Genomic DNA, 16,096 nt, shown 5'->3' with positions numbered 1-16,096 from the left:
CCACATTTGCCTTCTCCGGGTGGTAACGAATCTCAAAGTCGTAATCATTTAACAATTCAATCCATCTGCGCTGCCTCATGTTCGGTTGTTTCTGATTAAATATGTGTTGAAGACTTTTGTGGTCGGTATATATAAAACTTTTGACCCCATATAAGTAGTGCCTCCCAGTCTTTAATGCAAAAACAACCGCGCCTAATTCCTAATCATGCGTCGTATAATTCTGCTCGTGAATCTTCAATTGTCTAGACGCATAAGCAATTACTTTCGTTCGTTGCATTAATACAAAACTGAGACCTTGCTTTGAGGCGTCACAATATATCACAAAATCATCATTCCCTTCAGGCAATGACAATATAGGTACTGTAGTTAACTTTTTCTTCAACAATTTAAACGCTTTCTCCTGTTTATCCTTCCATTCAAATTTCTTCCCTTTATGCGTTAATGCAATCAAGGGTTTTGCTATTTTGGAAAAATCTTGGATGAACCTTATGTAGTAACCAGCCAGTCCTAAAAATTGGCGTATATGCTTCGGAGTTTTCGGGGCTTCCCACTTTTCAACAGTTTCAATCTTTGCTGGATCCACCTGAATACCTTCTTTGTTCACTATATGACCGAGGAATTAAACTTCTTCTAACCAAAAATGCGCACTTTGAAAACTTAGCGTACAGATTTTCTTTCCTTAACAACTCTAGCACTTTTCTCAAATGTTCTTCGTTCTCTTGGTCATTCTTTGAGTAAATAAGTATGTCATCGATGAAAACAATGACAAACTTGTCAAGGTATGGTCAACACACTCGGTTCATGAGGTCCATGAACACAGCTTGTGCGTTAGTCAACCCAAACGGCATAATCATAAACTCGTAATGATCGTAACGCGTCCTAAAAGCAGTCTTTGGAATATCATCCTCCTTCACCCACATTTGATGATACCCAGAACGTAAATCAATCTTCGAATAAACCAACGAGCCTTGTAGTTGATCAAATAAGTTGTCAATTCTCGGTAGTGGGTAACGGTTCTTGATGGTAAGTTTGTTCAACTCTCGGTAGTCGATACACAACCTAAATGTACCATCCTTCTTCTTGACAAACAAAACAGGAGCTCCCCACGGTGATGTGCTTGGTCGAATGAAGCCACGCTCTAAAAGTTCCTGTAACTGACTTTGTAATTCTTTCATTTCGCTGGGTGCGAGTCTGTATGGAGCATGAGCTATTGGTGCAGCTCCTGGTACAAGGTCTATTTGAAATTCAATGGATCGATGTGGGGGTAATCTGTAATGTCCCGTTCTTATTGATTAAAAACGTTCCATATTAATTGATTTCATTGCGAGGTTTTGACCTCTATATGAGACGTTTTTCAAAGACTGCATTCATTTTTAAAACAAACCATAACCTTTATTTCATAAATAAAGGTTTAAAAAGCTTTACGTAGATTATCAAATAATGATAATCTAAAATATCCTGTTTACACACGACCATTACATAATGGTTTACAATACAAATATGTTACATCGAAATCAGTTTCTTGAATGCAGTTTTTACACAATATCATACAAACATGGACTCCAAATCTTGTCCTTATTTTAGTATGCAACAGCGGAAGCTCTTAGTATTCACCTGAGAATAAACATGCTTTAAACGTCAACAAAAATGTTGGAGAGTTATAGGTTTAACCTATATATATCAAATCGTAACAATAGACCACAAGATTTCATATTTCAATACACATCCCATACATAGAGATAAAAATCATTCATATGGTGAACACCTGGTAATCGACATTAACAAGATGCATATATATAAGAATATCCCCATCATTCCCGGAAACCCTTCGGATATGATATAAATTTAGAAGTACTAAAGCATCCGGTACTTTGGATGGGGTTTGTTAGGCCCAATAGATCTATCTTTAGGATTCGCGTCAATTAGGGTGTCTGTTCCCTAATTCTTAGATTACCAGACTTAATAAAAAGGGGCATATTCGATTTCGATAATTCAACCATAGAATGTAGTTTCACGTACTTGTGTCTATTTTGTAAATCATTTATAAAACCTGCATGTATTCTCATCCCAAAAATATTAGATTTTAAAAGTGGGACTATAACTCACTTTCACAGATTTTTACTTTATCAGGAAGTAAGATTTGGCCACTGGTTGATTCACGAACCTATAACAATATATACATATATATCAAAGTATGTTTAAAATATATTTACAACACTTTTAATATATTTTGATGTTTTAAGTTTATTAAGTCAGCTGTCCTCGTTAGTAACCTACAACTAGTTGTCCACAGTTAGATGTACAGAAATAAATCGATAAATATTATCTTGAATCAATCCACGACCCAGTGTATACGTATCTCAGTATTGATCACAACTCAAACTAAATATATTTTGGAATCAACCTCAACCCTGTATAGCTAACTCCAACATTCACATATAGAGTGTCTATGGTTGTTCCGAAATATATATAGATGTGTCGACATGATAGGTCGAAACATTGTATACGTGTCTATGGTATCTCAAGATTACATAATATACAATACAAGTTGATTAAGTTATGGTTGGAATAGATTTGTTACCAATTTTCACGTAGCTAAAATGAGAAAAATTATCCAATCTTGTTTTACCCATAACTTCTTCATTTTAAATCCGTTTTGAGTGAATCAAATTGCTATGGTTTCATATTGAACTCTATTTTATGAATCTAAACAGAAAAGTATAGGTTTATAGTCGGAAAAATAAGTTACAAGTCGTTTTTGTAAAGGTAGTCATTTCAGTCGAAAGAACGACGTCTAGATGACCATTTTAGAAAACATACTTCCACTTTGAGTTTAACCATAATTTTTGGATATAGTTTCATGTTCATAATAAAAATCATTTTCTCAGAATAACAACTTTTAAATCAAAGTTTATCATAGTTTTTAATTAACTAACCCAAAACAGCCCGCGGTGTTACTACGACGGCGTAAATCCGATTTTATGGTGTTTTTCGTGTTTCCAGGTTTTAAATCATTAAGTTAGCATATCATATAGATATAGAACATGTGTGTAGTTAATTTTAAAAGTCAAGTTAGAAGGATTAACTTTTGTTTGCGAACAAGTTTAGAATTAACTAAACTATGTTCTAGTGATTACGAGTTTAAACCTTCGAATAAGATAGTTTTATATATATGAATCGAATGATGTTATGAACATCATTACTACCTCAAGTTTAGTAGGTAAACCTACTGGAAGTGACAAGAAATGATCTAGCCTCAAAGGATCTTGGATGGCTTGAAAGTTCTTGAAGTAGGATCATGACACAAAAACAAGTTCAAGTAAGATTTTTACTCGAATTAAGATAGTTTATAGTTATAGAAATTGAATCAAAGTTTGAATATGAATATTACCTTGAATAAGAAAGATAACCTACTGTATATAACAAAGGTTTCTTGATCTTATATGATTACTTGGAATGGATTAGAAAGCTTGGAAGTAAATTAGTAAACTTGAAGGGATTTTTGAAGTGTTCTTGAAGTGTTCTTCCTATGATGATTATAGCTAGATTCTTGAAGTGATTTTTGATGAAGATGATGATTAAATACTGGAAAAATACGTTCATAATAGTGTGTGTGTGTTGAGAGAGAATTAGAAAGAGAATTGGAAGTGAAATGGAGTGAATGATGAGTGGTAATTGGTGACTGGTGAGTGGGGTTAAAAGGAGTTCTAGTTAGTTGACTAGCTCATGGTAGAAGTTAAAATTGATTAGTCATACATGGCATAATCAAGAGTGGAATCCCATGCTAGTTCCTATTGGTATATACTCATAGTAAGTACGTTTTGAAGCTGTGTATAATACGGGTAAGAATACGACTAGAATTCTTGATGAAAGAAAAGAATGGAAAAGTAACTGTAACCATTTTCGTTAAGTATGAGTGTTTTGATATATGTCTTGAAGTCTTCCAAAAGTATTTTAATACATCTGAATACACTACATGTATATACATTTTAACTGAGTCGTTAAGTCATCGTTAGTCGTTACATGTAAGTGTTGTTTTGAAACCTTTAAGTTAACGATCTCAATTAATGTTGTTAACCCATTGTTTATTATATCTAATGAGATGTTAAATTATTATATTATCATGATATTATGATATATTAATATATCTTAATATGATATATATACATTTAAATGTCGTTACAACGATAATCGTTACATATATGTCTCGTTTCGAAATCCTTAAGTTAGTAGTCTTGTTTATATGTATATAACTCATTGTTAATATACTTATGGAGATACTTACTTATCATAATCTCATGTTAACTATATGTATATCCATATATATATCGTCATGTCGTTTTTACAAGTTTTAACGTTCGTGAATCGCCGGTCAACTTGGGTGGTCAATTGTCTATATGAAACATATTTCAATTAATCAAGTCTTAACAAGTTTGATTGCTTAACATGTTGGAAACATTTAATCATGTAAATATCAATCTCAATTAATATATATAAACATGGAAAAGTTCGGGTCACTACAGTACCTACCCGTTAAATAAATTTCGTCCCGAAATTTTAAGCTGTTGAAGGTGTTGACGAATCTTCTGGAAATAGATGCGGGTATTTCTTCTTCATCTGATCTTCATGCTCCCAGGTGAACTCGGGTCCTCTACGAGCATTCCATCGAACCTTAACAATTGGTATCTTGTTTTGCTTAAGTCTTTTAACCTCACGATCCATTATTTCGACGGGTTCTTCGATGAATTGGAGTTTTTCGTTGATTTGGATTTCATCTAACGGAATAGTGAGATCTTCTTTAGCAAAACATTTCTTCAAATTCGAGACGTGGAAAGTGTTATGTACAGCTGCGAGTTGTTGAGGTAACTCAAGTCGGTAAGCTACTGGTCCGACACGATCAATAATCTTGAATGGTCCAATATACCTTGGATTTAATTTCCCTCGTTTACCAAATCGAACAACGCCTTTCCAAGGTGCAACTTTAAGCATGACCATCTCTCCAATTTCAAATTCTATATCTTTTCTTTTAATGTCAGCGTAGCTCTTTTGTCGACATTGGGCGGTTTTCAACCGTTGTTGAATTTGGATGATCTTCTCGGTAGTTTCTTGTACAATCTCCGGACCCGTAATCTGTCTATCCCCCACTTCACTCCAACAAATTGGAGACCTGCACTTTCTACCATAAAGTGCTTCAAACGGCACCATCTCAATGCTTGAATGGTAACTGATGTTGTAGGAAAATTCTGCTAACGGTAGATGTCGATCCCAACTGTTTCCGAAATCAATAACACATGCTCGTAGCATGTCTTCAAGCGTGTGTATCGTCCTTTTGCTCTGCCCATCAGTTTGTGGATGATAGGCAGTACTTATGTCTAGACGAGTTCCTAATGCTTGCTGTAATGTCTGCCAGAATCTTGAAATAAATCTGCCATCCCTATCAGAGATAATAGAGATTAGTATTCCATGTCTGGAGACGACTTCCTTCAAATACAGTCGTGCTAACTTCTCCATCTTGTCATCTTCTCTTATTGGCAGGAAGTGTGCTGATTTGGTGAGACGATCAACTATTACCCAAATAGTATCAAAACCACTTGCAGTCCTTGGCAATTTAGTGATGAAATCCATGGTAATGTTTTCCCATTTCCATTCTGGGATTTCGGGTTGTTGAAGTAGACCTGATGGTTTCTGATGCTCAGCTTTGACCTTAGAACATGTCAAACATTCTCCTACGTATTTAGCAACATCGGCTTTCATACCCGGCCACCAAAAAAGTTTCTTGAGATCCTTGTACATCTTCCCCGTTCCAGGATGTATTGAGTATCTGGTTTTATGAGCTTCTCTAAGTACCATTTCTCTCATATCTCCAAATTTTGGTACCCAAATCCTTTCAGCCCTATACCGGGTTCCGTCTTCCCGAATATTAAGATGCTGCTCCGATCCTTTGGGTATTTCATCCTTTAAATTTCCTTCTTTTAAAACTCCTTGTTGCGCCTCCTTTATTTGAGTAGTAAGGTTATTATGAATCATTATATTCATAGATTTTACTCGAATGGGTTCTCTGTCCTTCCTGCTCAAGGCATCGGCTACCACATTTGCCTTCCCCGGGTGGTAACGAATCTCAAAGTCGTAATCATTCAACAATTCAATCCACCTACGCTGCCTCATATTCAGTTGTTTCTGATTAAATATGTGTTGAAGACTTTTGTGGTCGGTATATATAATACTTTTGACCCCATATAAGTAGTGCCTCCAAGTCTTTAATGCAAAAACAACCGCGCCTAATTCCAAATCATGCGTCGTATAATTTTGTTCGTGAATCTTCAATTGTCTAGATGCATAAGCAATCACCTTCGTTCGTTGCATTAATACACAACCGAGACCTTGCTTTGATGCGTCACAATAAATCACAAAATCATCATTCCCTTCAGGCAATGACAATATAGGTGCCGTAGTTAGCTTTTTCTTCAATAACTGAAACGCTTTCTCTTGTTCATCATTCCATTCAAATTTCTTCCCTTTATGCGTTAATGCAGTCAAGGGTTTTGCTATTCTGGAAAAGTCTTGGATGAACCTTCTGTAGTAACCAGCTAGTCCTAAAAACTGGCGTATGTGTTTCGGAGTTTTCGGGGTTTCCCACTTTTCAACAGTTTCTATCTTTGCCGGATCCACCTTAATACCTTCTTTGTTCACTATGTGACCGAGGAATTGAACTTCTTCTAACCAAAATGCACACTTTGAAAACTTAGCGTACAATTCTTCCTTCCTCAATACTTCTAACACCTTTCTCAAATGTTCACCGTGTTCTTGGTCATTCTTTGAGTAAATAAGTATGTCATCAATGAAAACAATGACAAACTTGTCAAGGTATGGTCCACACACTCGGTTCATAAGGTCCATGAACACAGCTGGTGCATTAGTTAAACCAAACGACATGACCATAAACTCGTAATGACCGTAACGTGTTCTGAAAGCAGTCTTTGGAATATCATCTTCTTTCACCCGCATTTGATGATACCCGGAACGTAAGTCAATCTTTGAATAAACAGAAGAGCCTTGTAGTTGATCAAATAAGTCGTCGATTCTCGGTAGTGGGTAGCGGTTCTTGATGGTAAGTTTGTTCAACTCTCGGTAGTCGATACACAACCTGAATGTACCATCTTTCTTCTTGACAAACAAAACAGGAGCTCCCCACGGTGATGTACTTGGTTGAATGAAACCACGCTCTAAAAGTTCTTGTAATTGGCTTTGCAGTTCTTTCATCTCGCTGGGTGCGAGTCTGTAAGGAGCACGAGCTATTGGTGCAGCTCCTGGTACAAGATCTATTTGAAATTCAACGGATCAATGTGGGGGTAATCCCGGTAATTCTTTCGGAAATACATCGGGAAATTCTTTTGCGACGGGAACATCATTGATGCTCTTTTCTTCAGTTTGTACTTTCTCGACGTGTGCTAGAACAGCATAGCAACCTTTTCTTATTAGTTTTTGTGCCTTCAAATTACTAATAAGATGTAGCTTCGTGTTGCCCTTTTCTCCGTACACCATTAAGGGTTTTCCTTTTTCTCGTATAATGTGAATTTCATTTTTGTAACAAACGATCTCTGCTTTCACTTCTTTCAACCAGTCCATACCGATTATCACATCAAAACTCCCTAACTCTACTGGTATCAAGTCAATCTTAAATGTTTCGTTAACCAGTTTAATTTCTCGATTCCGACATATATTATCTGCTGAAATTAATTTACCATTTGCTAATTCGAGTATAAATTTACTATCCAAAGGCGTCAATGGACAACTTAATTTAGCACAAAAATCTCTACTCATATAGCTTCTATCCGCACCCGAATCAAATAAAACGTAAGCAGATTTATTGTCAATAAGAAACGTACCCGTAACAAGCTCCGGGTCTTCCTGTGCCTCTGCCGCATTAATATTGAAAACTCATCCGCGACCTTGTCCATTCGTGTTCTCCTGGTTCGGGCAATTTCTAATAATGTGGCCCGGTTTTCCACATTTATAACAAACTACATTGGCATAACTTGCTCCGACACTACTTGCTCCGCCATTACTCGTTCCGACACCATTTGTTCCTTTCGTTCTATTAACCCCTGGTCCATAGACCTCACACTTCGCCGCGCTATGACCGTTTCTTTTACACTTGTTGCAAAATTTGGTGCAGAACTCCGAGTGATACTTTTCACACCTTTGGCATAGCTGCTTCTGATTGTTGTTGTTGTTGCGATTATTATTGTTGTTGGGATGATTGTTGTAGTTGCTGTTGTTGTTGTTGTTGTTGTTGTTGTTGTTGTTGTTGGGCCGTTTGTTGTAGTTGCGATTGATGTTGTGATTGTTGGGATAATTGTTGCGATTATTGTTGTAATTGCTGTTGTTGTTGTATTGGTGATTCTTATCACCGTTTTCCTCCCACTTTCTTTTGACTTGCTTCACATTGGCCTCTTCAGCAGTCTGTTCTTTAATTCTTTCCTCAATCTGGTTCACTAGTTTGTGAGCCATTCTACATGCCTGTTGTATGGAGGCGGGCTCGTGTGAACTTATATCTTCTTGGATTCTTTCCGGTAATCCTTTCACAAACGCGTCGATATTCTCTTCCTCATCTTCGTACGTGGTAATATCAAATCCTTGGGTTCGTAACCCTCTAAGTTCTGTCTTGAGCTTATTGACCTCGGTTCTGGGACGGTACTTCTCGTTCATCAAGTGCTTGAATGCTGACCACGGTAGTGCGTACGCATCATCTTGTCCCACTTGCTCTAGATAGGTATTCCACCATGTTAATGCAGAACCTGTGAAGGTATGCGTAGCGTACTTCACTTTGTCCTCTTCAGTACACTTACTTATGGTAAACACCGATTCGACCTTCTCGGTCCACCGTTTCAATCCGATCGGTCCTTCGGTTCCATCAAATTCTAAAGGTTTGCAGGCAGTGAATTCTTTGTAGGTGCATCCTACACGATTTCCTGTACTGCCAGATCCAAGGTTATTGTTGGTATGTAGCGCAGCCTGTACTGTGGCTATGTTCGAAGCTAGAAAAGTACGGAATTCCTCTTCATTCATATTCACGGTGTGTCGAGTAGTCGGTGCCATTTCCTTCAAAATAGTCAAATAGAACAAGTTAATAATACAGAATATTAAGAGTAGTTAATAGTATTTCGTTGCATAATATGAACTCATTTATAAAAGCTTTTTCTTCATATTAGCGTTTTATAAGTTTAAATTCGGGTAGTACCTACCCGTTAAGTTCATACTTAGTAGCTAATATACAATTCAACTACTACAATTCTATATGAAAAACTGATTGTAATAATATTTCGCGTTCAAACTTTTATACAATATTTTACAAACTTACAATACCGCTTATTTTACATAAAGCATGAAATATAGCACACAATAACTTTAATACAAGATAGTTGTGAAGATAATTCTAGCTAGTACACAAGTCGTTCAGCAAAGGCAATAAAGACACGTAATTCATACGTCCAGAAACAAGTCATGCATTCTGGTTTTACTAGGACTACTTCCCATCCTTGGTCTTGTGGAACATAACTGTTATGGCCGTTGATAAGACAGCGTGTTGTAACGTCGTCAAAGGGACGAGGGTTACGTAATGTCCAACAGTCCCGTAACAATCTAAAAACCTCATTTCTTACCCCAATTACCGACTCCGTCACTTGTGGGAACATTTTGTTTAATAGTTGTAGGCCGATGTTCTTGTTCTCACTTTGGTGAGAAGCGAACATTACTAATCCGTAAGCATAACATGCTTCTTTATGTTGCATGTTAGCCGCTTTTTCTAAATCACGAAGTCCTATATTCAGATATACTGAGTCAAAATAATTTCTTAACCCGTTGCGTAAAATAGCATTTGGGTTCCCCGCAATATATGCGTCAAAGTAAACACATCGTAACTTATGGATTTCCCAATGTGATATCCCCCATCTTTCGAACGAACGCCTTTTATAAACCAAGGCATTCTTGGAACGTTCTTCGAATGTCTTACAAACTGATCTTGCCTTAAATAGTTGTGCCGAGGAATTCTGACCGACTTTAGACAAGATTTCATCAATCATGTCTCCGGGTAGGTCTCTTAAAATATTGTGTTGTCTATTCATTTTGTGTTTTTATACTGTAAAATAGACAAGAGTTAGATTCATAAAAAAAATACTTATTAATACAAGCAATTTTTACATATATCATAAAGCATAAGCACACTATATTACATATATTACACCACACGAATACAACTATCTTATTCCGACTCGCTCGTTTCTTCTTGTTCGGTTTTGGTTCGTTTTGCCAAGTTTCTAGGGATATATGATGCTCCCCTAATACGAGCCGTCGTTGTCCACATTGGTTTAGAAAAACCTGGTGGTTTAGAGGTTCCCGAGTCATTGTTACAACTTAAGGACTTCGGGGGTTGACGATACATATAAAGTTCATCAGGGTTGGAATTAGATTTCTCTATTTTTATACCCTTTCCCTTATTATTTTCTTTTGCCTTTTTAAATTCATTTGGGGTAATTTCTATAACATCATCGGAATTCTTGTCGGAATCCGATTCATCGGAGAATTGGTAATCCTCCCAATATTTTGCTTCCTTGGCGGAAACACCATTGACCATAATTAACCTTGGTCGGTTGGTTGAGGATTCTCTTTTACATAACCGTTTTATTATTTCCCCCACCCGTTCTATTTCTTCTTCCGGTTCCGATTCTTCTTCCGGTTCCGATTCTTCTTTCGGTTCCGACTCTTCTTCCGGTTCCTCTTCGGGAACTTGTGAATCAGTCCACGAATCATTCCAATTAACATTTGACTCTTCATTATTATTAGGTGAGTCAATGGGACTTGTTCTAGAGGTAGACATCTATCACATAATATCAAACGCGTTAAGAGATTAATATATCACATAATATTCACATGTTAAAAATATATAGTTTCCAACAAAATTTGTTAAGCAATCATTTTTCAAGTAAACACGGTCGAAGTCCAGACTCACTAATGCATCCTAACAAACTCGATAAGACACACTAATGCAAAATTCTGGTTCTCTAAGACCAACGCTCGGATACCAACTGTAATGTCCCGTTCTTATTGATTAAAAACGTTCCATATTAATTGATTTCGTTGCGAGGTTTTGACCTCTATATGAGACATTTTTCAAAGACTGCATTCATTTTTAAAACAAACCATAACCTTTATTTCATAAATAAAGGTTTAAAAAGCTTTACGTAGATTATCAAATAATGATAATCTAAAATATCCTGTTTACACACGACCATTACATAATGGTTTACAATACAAATATGTTACATCGAAATCAGTTTCTTGAATGCAGTTTTTACACAATATCATACAAACATGGACTCCAAATCTTGTCCTTATTTTAGTATGCAACAGCGGAAGTTCTTAGTATTCACCTGAGAATAAACATGCTTTAAACGTCAACAAAAATGTTGGTGAGTTATAGGTTTAACCTATATATATCAAATCGTAACAATAGACCACAAGATTTCATATTTCAATACACATCCCATACATAGAGATAAAAATCATTCATATGGTGAACACCTGGTAATCGACATTAACAAGATGCATATATATAAGAATATCCCCATCATTCCGGGACACCCTTCGGATATGATATAAATTTCGAAGTACTAAAGCATCCGGTACTTTGGATGGGGTTTGTTCGGCCCAATAGATCTATCTTTAGGATTCGCGTCAATTAGGGTGTCTGTTCCCTAATTCTTAGATTACCAGACTTAATAAAAAGGGGCATATTCGATTTCGATAATTCAACCATAGAAGGTAGTTTCACGTACTTGTGTCTATTTTGTAAATCATTTATAAAACCTGCATGTATTCTCATCCCAAAAATATTAGATTTTAAAAGTGGGACTATAACTCACTTTCACAGATTTTTACTTTGTCGGGAAGTAAGATTTGGCCACTGGTTGATTCACGAACCTATAACAATATATACATATATATCAAAGTATGTTTAAAATATATTTACAACACTTTTAATATATTTTGATGTTTTAAGTTTATTAAGTCAGCTGTCCTCGTTAGTAACCTACAACTAGTTGTCCACAGTTAGATGTACAGAAATAAATCGATAAATATTATCTTGAATCAATCCACGACCCAGTGTATACGTATCTCAGTATTGATCACAACTCAAACTATATATATTTTGGAATCAACCTCAACCCTGTATAGCTAACTCCAACATTCACATATAGAGTGTCTATGGTTGTTCCGAAATATATATAGATGTGTCGACATGATAGGTCGAAACATTGTATACGTGTCTATGGTATCTCAAGATTACATAATATACAATACAAGTTGATTAAGTTATGGTTGGAATAGATTTGTTACCAATTTTCACGTAGCTAAAATGAGAAAAATTATCCAATCTTGTTTTACCCATAACTTCTTCATTTTAAATCCGTTTTGAGTGAATCAAATTGCTATGGTTTCACATTGAACTCTATTTTATGAATCTAAACAGAAAAGTATAGGTTTATAGTCGGAAAAATAAGTTAAAAGTCGTTTTTGTAAAGGTAGTCATTTCAGTCGAAAGAACGACGTCTAGATGACCATTTTAGAAAACATACTTCCACTTTGAGTTTAACCATAATTTTTGGATATAGTTTCATGTTCATAATAAAAATCAATTTTTCAGAATAACAACTTTTAAATCAAAGTTTATCATAGTTTTTAATTAACTAACCCAAAACAGCCCGCGGTGTTACTACGACGGCGTAAATCCGGTTTACGGTGTTTTTCGTGTTTCCAGGTTTTAAATCATTAAGTTAGCATATCATATAGATATAGAACACGTGTGTAGTTAATTTTAAAAGTCAAGTTAGAAGGATTAACTTTTGTTTGCGAACAAGTTTAGAATTAACTAAACTATGTTCTAGTGATTACGAGTTTAAACCTTCGAATAAGATAGTTTTATATATATGAATCGAATGATGTTATGAACATCATTACTACCTCAATTTTAGAAGGTAAACCTACTGGAAGTGACAAGAAATGATCTAGCTTCAAAGGATCTTGGATGGCTTGAAAGTTCTTGAAGTAGGATCATGACACAAAAACAAGTTCAAGTAAGATTTTTACTCGAATTAAGATAGTTTATAGTTATAGAAATTGAATCAAAGTTTGAATATGAATATTACCTTGAATAAGAAAGATAACCTACTATATATAACAAAGGTTTCTTGATCTTAGATGATTACTTGGAATGGATTAGAAAGCTTGGAAGTAAATTAGTAAACTTGAAGGGATTTTTGAAGTGTTCTTGAAGTGTTCTTCCTATGATGATTATAGCTTGATTCTTGAAGTGATTTTTGATGAAGATGATGATTAACTACTGGAAAAATACGTTCATAATAGTGTGTGTGTGTTGAGAGAGAATTAGAAAGAGAATTGGAAGTGAAATGGAGTGAATGATGAGTGGTAATTGGTGAGTGGTGAGTGAGGTTAAAAGGAGTTCTATTTAGTTGACTAGCTCATGGTAGAAGTTAAAATTGATTAGTCATACATGACATAATCAAGAGTGGAATCCCATGCTAGTTCCTATTGGTATATACTCATAGTAAGTACGTTTTGAAGCTGTGTATAATACGGGTAAGAATACGACTAGAATTCTTGATGAAAGAAAAGAATGGAAAAGTAACTATAACCATTTTCGTTAAGTATGAGTGTTTTGATATATGTCTTGAAGTCTTCCAAAAGTATTTTAATACATCTAAATACACTACATGTATATACATTTTAACTGAGTCGTTAAGTCATCGTTAGTCGTTACATGTAAGTGTTGTTTTGAAACCTTTAAGTTAACGATCTCAATTAATGTTGTTAACCCATTGTTTATTATATCTAATGAGATGTCAAATTATTATATTATCATGATATTATGATATATTAATATATCATAATATGATATATATACATTTAAATGTCGTTACAACGATAATCGTTACATATATGTCTCGTTTCGAAATCCTTAAGTTAGTAGTCTTGTTTATATGTATATAACTCATTGTTAATATACTTATGGAGATACTTACTTATCATAATATCATGTTAACCATATGTATATCCATATATATATCGTCATGTCGTTTTTACAAGTTTTAACGTTCGTGAATCGCCGGTCAACTTGGGTGGTCAATTGTCAATATGAAACATATTTCAATTAATCAAGTCTTAACAAGTTTGATTGCTTAACATGTTGGAAACATTTAATCATGTAAATATCAATCTCAATTAATATATATAAACATGGAAAAGTTCGGGTCACTACATAATCCAGGTAATTCTTTCAGAAATACATCGGGAAATTCTTTTGCGACGGGAACATCACTGATGTTCTTTTCTTCAGGTTTAACTTCCTTGATGTGTGCTAGAATGACGTAACAACCTTTTCTTATTAGTTTTTGCGTCTTCAAACTACTAATAAGATTTAATTTCGCGTTATTCTTTTCTCCGTACACCATTAAAGGTTTTCCTTTTTCACGCATAATGCGAATCGCATTTTTGTAACAAATGACCTCTGCTCTCACCTTTTTCAACCATTCCATGCCAATTATTACATCAAAACTCCCTAACTCGACTGGTATTAAATCAATTTTAAACGTTTCATCCCCCAATTTAATTTCTCTATCCCGACATATATTATCTGCTGAAATTAATTTACCGTTTGCTAATTCGAGTAAAAATTTACTATCCAAAGGCGTCAATGGGTAACTTAATTTATCACAAAAATCTCTACTCATATAGCTTCTATCCGCACCCGAATCAAATAAAACATAAGCAGATTTATTGTCAATAAGAAACGTAACCGTAACAAGCTCCGGGTCTTCTTGCGCTTCCGCCGTGTTAATATTGAAAACTCTTTCATGGCCCTTCCCATTTGTATTCCCCTAATTCGGGCAATTACTTCTAATGTGGCCCGGTTTTCCACATTCATAACAAACAAAGGCGGCATTACTTGTTTAGAAACTATTTGTCCCTTTAGTTCTGTTAAACTTTGGTCTGTAGACCTCACACTTTTTCACACCATGGCCAGTTCTTTTACACTTGGTGCAAAATGTCGTGCAGAACTCATTCTGGTGGTACTCTTTACACCTTTGGCATTTTTGGTTTTTGTTGCCGTTGTTGTTATTGAGGTTGTTGTTGGGATTGTTATTGTTGTTGGAACGGTTGTTGTAGTTGTTGTTGTTGTTGGGACATTTGTTGTAGTTATTGTTAGGATTGCGGTTATTGTTGCGATTGTTATTGCGGTTGTTGGGATAGTTGTTGCGATTGTGGTTGTAATTGTTATTGTTATTGTACTGGTGATTCTTGTCACTGTTTTCCTCCCACTTCCTCTTGAGTTGTTTCGTGTTGGCTTCTTCGGCTGCTTGCTCTTTAATTCTTCCCTCAATCTGATTTATGAGTTTATGAGCCATTTGAATTGCCTTTTGTATGGAAGCGGGCTCGTGTCAACTCACATCTTCTTGAATCCTTACTGGTAACCCTTTTATAAACGTGTCGATCTTCTCTTCTTCATCTTTGAACGTTCCCGAACACAATAGGCACAACTCTGTGAATCGTCGTTCATATGTGGTAATGTCAAACCCTTGTGTTCGTAACTCTCTAAGCTCTACCTTGAGCTTATTGACTTCGTTTCTAGGACGGTACTACTCGTTCATCAATTGCTTGAATGCCGACCACGATAGTGCGTAAGGAGCATTTTGTCCTACCTGTTCAAGATAGGTGTTCCACCATGTCAACGCAGTACCTGTGAAGGTATTCGTAGCGTACTTAACTTTTTCCTCTTCAGTACACTTACTTATGGCAAACACCGATTCGAATTTCTCGGTCCACCGTTTCAATCCAATTGGTCCTTCGGTTCCATCAAATTCCAAAGGTTTGCAGGCAGTGAATTCTTTGTAGGAGCATCCTACACGATTTCTTGTGAAATTAGTTCCACTGCTAGATCCAGAGTTATTGTTATTTTGCATCGCGGCCTGTACTGCGACTATGTTTGCTGCAAGCAAAACACGGAAGTCTTCCTCACTCA

This window comes from Rutidosis leptorrhynchoides, chromosome 4, assembly GCF_046630445.1.
Source record: "Rutidosis leptorrhynchoides isolate AG116_Rl617_1_P2 chromosome 4, CSIRO_AGI_Rlap_v1, whole genome shotgun sequence".
Lineage (NCBI taxonomy): Eukaryota > Viridiplantae > Streptophyta > Magnoliopsida > Asterales > Asteraceae > Rutidosis > Rutidosis leptorrhynchoides.
The sequence above is the reverse complement of the archived record's forward strand: the minus strand, read 5'-3'. Positions refer to the sequence as shown.